Below are 11,852 nucleotides of genomic sequence, written 5' to 3'. Positions count from 1 at the left end.
ATTCATTTTAATTCCCAATAACCATCTCATCATAAAATTTTTTTCGAGTCCTTTTTGTGTAAATTGGATTTATCATGAACATGTATCTTCTCTAATAATAGTAAAAGACATTCTAGACACGCTCGTTACATTAACAGAATTAGTATATATATTTTTTTTACGAAGTGGTCATCGCTCATGAAGGCCCGGATGCCACTCAAAGATATGGGATAATGTGTGTACGGTAGCCATTGGGACAATAACTTAATAATTCTTAGTAGTGGAAATTTAGTAGAACTATATTATTTAAGAGGACGATTTAACCAGAACTTGTTTGCGTTGGACTTGAAGACGACAATATTGTAGTCCGCTGGAAAGCAGACTAATGGAATAGTTCCACGGGCGGGCAGTTTTAAGAAAAAAGCTCCGTCCATGGAATCAACGATTAGGTTTAAGCATTAATAGAGAAATTATTATTAATAGGAAGGGGGATTATTAATAGTGATTCTGGCTAGATGATTGTTTTTTGTGAAAGTTTAGCAAAGGACCACCACAGATTGGAGCTCAAGCAATCAATTGCCATGAAAATGACGATGAAGCAAAGACGGGCTCGCAACATTTCTTCTGTGGGAATAAGTTTAAATTAAACCGTACATAAATGTACGCGCAGAAAAGAATTCGAATGCATACTCGACACAATCCTTGAGTGTCTTCGGTCTCTCTGACCAGTGGTTAGAGTTAGTGTTATGGTTAGAGTTAGGGTTAGGGTTAGGGTTAGGGTTTCCGACATGATAATACTTCGCATTACAAGGAAACCGTGACCAAATATTCAAAATAATGTAGTATTTGAAGGGCGGGTATAATTTGTCAGCATAGGTCCATAAATGGATTTGTGTAACTAATCGTTTGTTATGCTAACTCAATAAAACAAACAATAAGCTGGATAATCTAGCATACCAGCTAATTACTTGTTCTAGAAATCCGAAAAAAAAAACTAAGGAAAGATCACAAGAAAAAACAAACTACAAAATAATCAAGTGGTCGATTTGGAAACGATTTTGATTATCATACACTACTGTATTAACTCATTTGTGAATTATGGTGAAATGTAAACGGATACTTAGAAATGTACATTTCTCATTAGGAAATCAAGTGTTACACCTGAGTAGGGATCCTTGTTTCTGATATCCAACTCAGCCATAATAATAAAAAGAAACGCACGCACATGTACACACATATGCAAACAGGAAAGCTAACTTGAAATGAACGTAAATACGAATAGGCGCCCACACGCACTCACTCACACACACTTACACACACATACAAATATACACAGAATGAGCAAAAAATAGATGAACAGCATTGTCTTATTTCATATAGTTGTACGTATCCGAGATCTAAACATTTATTTAGAGATCGCATATATGTATAACAAGATGTAATAAGACAATGTTTTCGACCTACTTTTGGATCGCCCTGTATATGTATACATCTATTCCTCTATTTCATCATGTTGCTGCAGGTTTTTTTTGGATATGTATATTTCAGAAGTGATTTTGCTGTTCGTAACAAACAGTATGATACGTTTAAGTTACAATTCAAATCAGAATTTAAATGATGTGTTCAATTGCACACCTTTAAAAATTTCATGATAACAGATTCATAGAAGCTGCAGTAAAGTTTGAGGATAAATCAACCTAATTGTGTAATGTTGTTGTAAAGTTTATATAAACATATATTGAATCATTTATAATAAAGAATCATCAGTGCAGGGAGTCACGATTACCACTTGTCGGGAGATTCAAACCCGGCCACAGAGCCCTCTCTGACTCCATTAACAAGGAACAAACCGCTCGGCCAACGTTAATCGCGGCGAGAATATAGTTGAAATAAACCTTTATATAAATTATTTATATAAATGATTTTAACATCATCGATCGGTAGAACTGCTGACTATCAACGTGATGGTTCTAGGTTCAATCCTCGGCTTGGAAGAGAACGAAACAGAACGGTATGTCGATGACTACAAATATATTTTAAGCCCCTCCCCCCGCCTTTAAGAAGAGCACTGTCCGTAATAAGAAGTAAGAAGAGCACTGTCCGCTACTTAATTGGCTGAAAAATGCGAGGCTCGCTGTTTGTTTATAAATAAGCGGTTTGAGCACTATAAAAGTGGTGGACGGATGTTTGTTTAAAATAGACATTCGGCGATGTTATTTGCGGGCACTCTTCTCGTGGGTTGATCGACAGAATTGATGGCTATCAACGCGATGGTTCTAAGTTCAATCCTCGGCTTGGGAGAGGCACTGATGAGTTGTGATACAACGAAACAGGACTGTAGGACTGTATGTCGATGACTACAAATATATATATATATATATATATATATATATATATATATATATATATATAACTACTTAATTTACTCACATAAAATTAATATACGAAAGTATAGATTTATGCGTAAACTTTAAGTATTTACTTCAAAAGTGCTCAATACGTAGGTAGAGCTAGTTTGTAAGTTATAAAATGTATATGGCGATTAAGCTACACTTAAGTGTAGCTTAATCGCCATATACATTTTATAACTTACTATATATATATATATATATATATATATATATATATATATATAGAGAGAGAGAGAGAGAGAGAGCAAAGCGAGAGGTGATATATGCCTGTTGTCTGTGGTTCGCATTATTATTTACATGTATTGCGGGGTTTTATAAGTATTTTGTTTAGTTTTCTATTTTTTTAGTGATATGTATTTGTTATATATTTCTCGTTTCACTCCTTATGATTTGTTGGCTATTGTGAAAACTGTCCGTATCTTTTCTGACATTACTTTAAAACTGAAACACTTTTTTTTGAAATTTCAGTTGCTATAAATAATAAAACGTATTAATCATTTCTTATGATAGTGATTAGCATCATAGAAATCTATGATAAAAAATAAACAATTGTCTAGTGTAAGATTCGAACTCCAAAAAGTCGCATAAATCCGAACGGAAAGGAACGCTTTTTCACAGTCACAGGCAACCGGAAATATACTTGACCTATCTCAACATGATATTTTCTCTTTACAACCTACTAATAGCGTTTCTGAGATAGAGATCCGATTGTATAAATCTAAAACCTTTCATAGATTCAAATAAATAAGCGCAAAAATAAGTGCAATAATAATAATAATAATGGATGTCAGAAACGTACAATTATTTGACTGAAAAGAAAACCAACTTTGATTTATATGTATGCGATTATTTATTCATCTTTTTTATACTGAGAGTGAAACCATTCATATTATCAGTAGCTGTATATACCCAGCTTTGCTAGGTTGAAACATATTTAGCGGACGAAGGGCTTAGTTACATACTACTTAGGATACAGCAAATATCCGAACTTCTTACAATTTTCCTGAAACTGAACCACATTGGATTTATGGAAACATATATGACATCCATTTTCGTCTATGAAAATAAAATTGAAAATAACTTTTATAGCTTAAAGGGGATACAACTTTGACAGTTTAAATAAATATGTGCGCAAATTTATAGTTTCGGTCTAGAATGGGGAAGGACTTTAGGATTTTTTTTCTTTTTCACTCGCATGTTGTCTTTAATCGTTTTTCTTCTACATTTTTCCTACGAAATCCTGATGATGTCCCCTGAAAAAGCAACGAAAGGTTGATTACTGTTTTATTAATTTTCGGTTTTCCTTCTCAAATAACATAACGTCAACCATCGCTTGTATCTTAACTTTAATTTTAATCATATATATATATATATATATATATATATATATATATATATATATATACAATCCACATACATTACTGTTTCGCTGTTTCACAGCTCATCAGTGCGGCTAAACAGGCAACTACCTCAAGCCAGGATTGAAACCTGACCGTTTGTACGACAGTCAAGGCGCCTAAATGTATATATGTATGTATATATATATATATATATATATATATATATATATATATATATATATATATATTAGCAAAAGTACCCGTCGTTGACTGGGTTCAAAAACAGCCTACAGAAAATGGACTCTGATTTATGAAAGTATGATAGGTTATGAAAAGGAAGGGTTGTAAAGATATAGATTCGAATTTGGAGGTATCAAAACCAAAGCAAAATATGATGAAAGTAAAAATAAAATAGATAAACCCCATAATTTATTATACCATACCTGTTCACACTGAAACACTTATCACAATATTCTGTGGATCTATATTAAAAAAACCTTGCTAAACTTTGTGACATATTTCCATTCTATGGAGGTCAGGTACGAACGAACACCCCATAATTTTATTATACCATATTTCTTCAAACTGAAACATAATTATCAAAGTATAATTACACAGACATATATGAAAAGTCTCTATTAAAGTTTGTGCCTATTCCCATTCTATGGAGGCCAGGCGCGAACGCAGATCCCACAATTTTATTATACCATCCCTATTTAAGTTAAAACGTACTTATCAAAGTATTCTTGTGTATATCTATATCAAAAACACTTGTAAACTTTTTTTTTTAATTTTTTAATTTTTATTTCTATATTTTGTGGACCAGGCGCGTACGCAGACCCCACAATTTTAATGAACCATCATTATGCCAGATCAAACATACCCATTCCTGTGTCTCGATACATCTTCTATCATTATATATGATCAGTTTTCTATAATAGTCAACAATATAGGAGCCTATTCGTGACCAGAGACACACACAGACCTTCAGCTTTATATTATAGATATGTGTATGTGTGTATTAATTTAGGAAGCACGGTCGCAAGCGTTTTTATGGTACGCTTTTAAATTTTCGAATAAGCCATTTAGTATTTCATGAAATTGGTGTAAAAAAAATCTGCGTCTTTTGTTCCCTGCTTTCCCTCTTTCTCTCTGTTTTTCCTCTCAATCTGTATTTCTCTCTCTTTTTCTCCCTCTCTTTATATATATTGCTTAAAAGATTAATGCTCCAAACATCAAATGAATTTAGCCAAGTATCTTATCCCTTACTTCATGATCTCTTGCAAAAAGACTCCAGATTTCGAAATGATACACTGGAAGCAGGTCAGAAGTTACATCAGCCGAAACGTTGTGCGGATATAACTAAAGATGCGAGGAGTAGTCCGTATAATTCACATGATCCAGAAGCGTGCTTTTCGCTTAGCTGGCAAAAGAGACGCTAAATATCTCGGCACATTTGCGTTTAATGTTATTTTTATGTACTTTTATTTTGGAATAACGTGTAGTTAAAAGATTCTAGAAGTGTCGATATACATTGAAAAATCATATCAAATGTGCTGATTTCAACTTTGCTTTATTTGTGGAGATATTGGTATTCCCGTAGTCGTGAATAAACAACTCCTGAAGGAAAGAGAATATCAATAAAGAGTTTTATTGAAACTGAGAGAGAAGGGTTTATCCACATTATCAAAGCAAACTATTTTGCCTTCTAAAACAATTTGTTGCGCGATAACTAGAAAATATTAAACTGAAAATTAACGCTAACATTATCGGCATATTCGTTTCTAATCCTATTTTCCCGTAATTTTACATTTCACAAAATGTTTTTACTGGGTTTAAGAACTTTTCACATTCATATGGATATCATATATATATATATATATATATATATATATATATATATATATATATATATATATATATATTATATATATATATATATATAACTACTTAATTTACTCACATAAAATTAATATACGAAAGTAAAGATTTATGCGTAAGCTTTAAATATTTACTTCAAAAGTGCTCAATACGTAGGTAGAGCTAGTAAGTAAGTTATAAAATGTATATGGCGATTAAGCTACACTGAATATTCCGCGTTTTCTCCACTTTAGGATTCTTCAGGATTATGCGCGAATTCTGTGGTTGTTTGCTAAAGCTAAAGTTGATGAAGCGCGGAATATTCAGTGTAGCTTAATCGCCATATACATTTTATAACTTACTATATATATATATATATATATATATATATATATATATATATATATATATATATATATATATATAGTATTTTAAGTCATGCAGATTTCGTATTTATTTATTATTTTGAGGGAGGCGAGCGGAGGTATAGGACAGTTTGTTGGAACAAGACAATCCTCCCAGGCATTATCATCTATCCCTGTTTTTCTTATTACTAGTTTTAATGTAGTATCCGTACTGTGCTTATTACAGCATACCCAAAGAGATGATTAAAACCTTTTTTGTGTGAGGGGGCGGAGTTAGTGTGGGTTTTATCGTCACGTGATAATCTTCCCAGATATCTTCTCCTTTTTTATTATTACGAGTTTTGATGTAGTATTCCTACCGTGTTTATAACAGTATACTCCAAAGGCTTACAAAAACCAGAACTTTTAGCTCTCCAGCCACACTCGTTACCGCTTAACTTAAGTATATACGTATAGTTAAAAGTTAAAAACATGACGCTGTTAAAGGTAAAAATGTATATTTGCGCATGTATAAAACACTTTAAATCGACTTACAAGTGAAAAATTCAAATTTAATATTTAATTTTGCAATTTTGATCCAAATAAAGAGCAAATCGAATTTGTTCCATGGGCCGGATACTCTATATATTAATTTTCAAGTCAGTAAACCTAAACTTGAGTGAGTAGTTAGGTAGAGACCGTTCCTCACACAGACCAACAAGGTCATATATATATATATATATATATATATATATATATATATATATATGTATATACTAGCAGATCTGGCGATGCACAGGCGTAAAATACGCTTAAATGTCATATTTTAATTCATGCAGATTCGTATATATTATTATAATATCAATACGCTATTAACTATTATATTGTACCCAGTATAAAGTAGTGATTTCAAAAATGTAAATAAAAACCATATGACTCGGATGCAATGAGCTAGAATCGATATCAAAATATATAGCGTTTCATCGCTTTAGCTATCGTCAGGTGGACTTTAATATTTAACGTATATTTGCGCATATGTAGAAGAGCAATATAAGTCGACTTGCACCTTCCAAGGTTGCAAGGTCTTTTTAATTCTGACCCCTTAGCACCCATTTTTACCGGCTAAAGACCAATATGTTCTACAGGTGTAAATTTCAGATATATTCAGTTTCAAATCTGTAGATCAAAAGTTCAAGGAAAAAAAGTTTTGTATAATTTTTTCCTCAGACAGACAGACCAGATCACTTATATATATATATATATATATATATATATATATATATATATATATATATATATATATATATATATAATTCTTCTCTTTGTTATCTATCTATCTATCTATCTATCTATCTCGATATATATATATAGCAAGATATGGAGAAAGAGTGTTTTAGAGAGTGAGAGCAAAATAGGGGAGGGAGGAACAAAAGGACGCAGAGTTGTACACACCAAGTTCATTGAAATACTAAATGGACTACTCGAAAATTTGAAAACGTACCATACATAAACTTGAGACCATGCTTCCTACACACACACACACACACACACACACACACACACACACACACACACACACACACACACACACGCACGCACGCACACACACGCACGCGCGTGCGCACACACACATATAGTGCACACGTTTTCACTGTTAATAGGCGCTGCACTTTATATACAAAAACGTTATATGCACGCGTTCAAAAATGGACTTGACACAGCCGCACTAGTCATATCCGTTCACGCTGAATATCTAGACAAGTACAAGCAGAATTATACACGTGAGGCGAATCACTTCGACACGTATGCACACATGTTCGACGCACTTTTCTGTCTGATCCCAACATCGCACACGCGCACACTTTCGTGTAGTTACACGTCCACATGCACACAGACACACATACACACAATGACGTATCCTGAGAAGACAATTTATGTTCACGTGCGGGTGCGTACGTATCTCGTTTGTTTCACTCGGGATATTTTTTCTTCTTTTCACTATTTTTAAGATATGCATTCGTAGAAAAAAATAATTCAGTTTTCTCGCTTTTTTTTTTTTTTTTTTTTACATTATTTTTAAGATCTGCACGTTCAGGAAAAAAGAAAAAAAAACGAATGCAGGGAGTTATTACTACGAAACTTTTCACCTTTTTATTTTCACTTTTTAATGTGTGTTTTTTTTTAAGCTATGATTGATAAGCCGTTTTTTTTTTCAAATTTTATTTTAAACCAAGCGTGCGATTTGAAAATGACTAAAAATATCCTGAACAAAAAAGAAACAAAAAAACCACCCGATTTACAAAATATCAAAATCTAATAAATGTACTATATTTGGAATAAGAATATCGTTTTAATGTTTCATTGATAAATTTACAACGAGCAAAACAGATTACACACGAACTCACATACTGATATATACAAGTAATAATAATGTAATAATAATAAAAAAAACAGTAACAAAAAACAACAACAATAATAACAACAACAATAATAACAGTAATAAATAAACATATTAACTATAATAATACTATACTACTAATGATAATATTAATAAAAATAACAATAATAATACTAATAAAAAAATTATACTTATACTACTAATGATATTAATTTTAATAACACTACTACTAATACCACTAATAATAACAATACTACTAATACTACTACTACTACTAATGATAATAATAACAATAATATTAGTACTAATGAAATTAATAATAATTGTAATAATGATATTTATACTACTAATGATAATAATAACACTTCTACTATTACTACTACTACTACTACTACTACTAATAATAATAATAATAATAATAATAATAATAATAATGATAATAATATTAACAACAAGTGCATTAACTTCTATATCAATATAGTTTTGATTATAGACGTTTCAGATGCCGTGATGTGAATGCTTACATATAAACATTTGCAATTATCTCACGAATAAACTTATAATGATCATTATTATAATCAACTCACTAGGGGTTCTCACACGATGCATCATCATTTAATGTTCACTGATAATAACCGGTGACGCTACATGCATTCTGAAAGACAAAAAGTCTACCCTGATTTTCAGTACTCCCCACCTCCTTCTTACGATAACAATTGCAAATGACTTTGCCTTATCACAATATCAGTTTACCATTGATTTCTCGCCTGCAGTGTGCACTCGCCTCACTTTGTATTCGGACGGTAAAATGTTACTCTAAGGTCCCAGTACTCTCCGCATTTTCTCAGTGGAGGTCTGGTTAGTGCTATCCCCACTCGACCTTTCCATTCACTTTACCACTTCATGAAAATTTTGTTTTGTGTCAGGCAAGTTTAGTACCGTGCTCCCCCCCCCCGTGGGGCTGGATGAGTGTTAAACGATCGATTAAAATTAATTTTGGATCAGGATCTGTGATCGGTATCATTATGCGCTTGTAAGACAAAATCCCAAGAAGTATTTTCTTATCCGCTATGATGTAATAATAGAAAAAAATATTTGGATTTTGTTTTAATACGCATGTGTGTATTTGCGTCTAAATATATGAAGTATATATATATATATATATATATATATATATATATATATATATATAGAAATATAAAACATGATATTCACATGTATATTTCATATATCTGTATGCATATGCTTACAGTATATGTATATATATATATATATATATATATATATACATACATACATACATATAAGTATACATATATACATGTATATGTATGTGTAGAATATATATATATATATATGTGTGTGTGTGTGTGTGTGTGTGTACGTGTACATTTAGCAACATACGCATACACCCACACACATACAAATGCACACATATATAAATAAATTCAAAGTTATTACTGCGAAATGAAGTTTAGAATCACATTCAAATATACATTATGTATACATGTTTGTATTCATGGAAAATATATAGTAGCGTATATACACGTATACATATGCATATATATTCACATGCACAAACCCGCTTATATGGAAAAAACATACATACACACACATATGTATTATATAAATTCAATAGTTAAGATCAGTATTGAATAGGGCTCCCATGCATTATTCAAATCTTTTGGATCTGGAGAATGTTTTGGACGTGTCAATAAATGATATAGAACTTGCGTGACCGCCAGGAAAAAAGAAAAACTATAAAAAGATTTTTAAAAAACCCGTAGATTATATATTTGTGTTTGCGTGTACACACACACACACACACACACACACACACACACACACACACACACACACACACACACACACACACACAAATAAATAGAGTATATATAATATATATATATATATATATATATATATATATATATATATATATATACATACATACAATACTATACATCTTTAAGAAATACCAATGACAACTACAGAAATACAAATACATATATTGAGAGAAAAAGATAGGAACTTGATTCACAAATGAAGAAGATTATGCCACGTATGTTTATAAAGATAAATAGAAATTAGAATCTTAAATTTACCTTTCTTTTAATGGTTGCGCTGTCCGGAAGAATTCGATTCCACTTAAAAAAGTATCTCCAAAGGTATTTTCTCAGTTCCTTCTACGCGGTCTGCCGAAGCGAAAAGAAGATGCCAATGTGATTCCAGTCTCTCAACGACAACAAACAAACAAATCAATCAATCAAATAAAATGTAATAAAAGTCTCTTTTTATATAGGTATATATACATATATATATACATATCCTATATAATATGTATATAATATATAAATGCCATTTATAGTCGTGTTTGCGTACAAATTACAAACGGATTTTCTTTTAAGCTGGCAGTGAGGAAGAGAGAGAGAGAGAGAGAAAGAAAGAGAGAGAGAGAAAGAGAGAAAACGCGCCAACAATAAATTAAGAAAATAGATATGATGACGACACGAAGTTATGAAGTAATATCATCCACTGATCGAAGTTTGATTACGATTCCGTCGCTGCTCATCTGATCGGTTCGGTAATACTTTAGTAATGAACATCTGTAATTCCTTTCACTTTTTTTCTCTTCCTCTTTATTTTGATTTCTCTTTCTTGGATGCAACTGAAATGAAATAGACCAGCGTTCGCTCAATTCCTACTTTCACTTTCACTTTTCTATTTCATGTTAATTTCTTTGCCATAATTTTCCTCTTAAAAACGAAACTTTCAACTATATAGACAAACTAACGCGAATTTGACCAGAAGTGTGGACGATATGTAGGAATTTTTTCAATTATTTACTTAAGACTTTGCATATTATATACGGAAATATGCAGACATGATAATAAACGCACACATAAATATAAAAGTATATATATACGAGTGGTCTTTCTCACTCTCTCTCTCTCTCTCTCCCTCTCTCTCTCTCTCTCTCTCTCTCTCTATATATATATATATATATATATATGTGTGTGTGTATGTGTGTGTGTTTGTGTGTGTGTGTGTATGTATGAATTGTCACATTAAATCACACGGAACAGCTATAATACGGCCAAAGTGCTATATGTAAATTACCATGTCTACTTGTGACTGATGAATATATATATATATATATATATATATATATATATATATATATATATATATATATATATATTGAAAGCAAAATGTGTTTGGATTAAAGTGTTGTTATATCTTTAATATCATATATAGCTCTATCATAGAGTATGGTGAGACCTTTGCTTGCCCCAAACCTGCTCTTATTTTTATAATGTTCTGATTTATTCATCGTTTAAAATGGTACACGCAAACACACGCATACACACCCTCGTATATATATATATATATATATATATATATATATATATATATATATATATATATATATATATATATATATATATATATATAAGTAATGTGTGTTTGTACGTCTATGTACAGATATAGTATGGCAATTGTTATATAGATGTTTTAT

General features: G+C 31.3%; 1 protein-coding gene across 2 annotated transcripts in view; it reads right to left on the bottom strand.

Moving 5' to 3' along the window:
- LOC145297688 (metabotropic glycine receptor-like) overlaps window positions 1–11,275 on the bottom strand; it is a 1,009,734-nt gene extending 998,459 nt beyond the window's left edge. Inside the window, exon 1 of one of the 2 annotated variants that reach the window (XR_013870309.1) lies at window positions 10,438–11,275. The gene's annotated coding sequence lies outside the window, so the exon portion shown is untranslated. The remainder of the gene's footprint in view (window positions 1–10,437) is intronic. The other variant, XM_080143885.1, reaches the window with a different exon arrangement.
- Between the last annotated feature and the right edge of the window lie 577 nt (window positions 11,276–11,852).

This window comes from Euprymna scolopes, chromosome 18, assembly GCF_053919585.1.
Source record: "Euprymna scolopes isolate OS-2025 chromosome 18, ASM5391958v1, whole genome shotgun sequence".
NCBI lineage: Eukaryota > Metazoa > Mollusca > Cephalopoda > Sepiida > Sepiolidae > Euprymna > Euprymna scolopes.
Note: the sequence above shows the minus strand (reverse complement) of the source record. Positions and strands in the feature narration are given on the sequence as shown.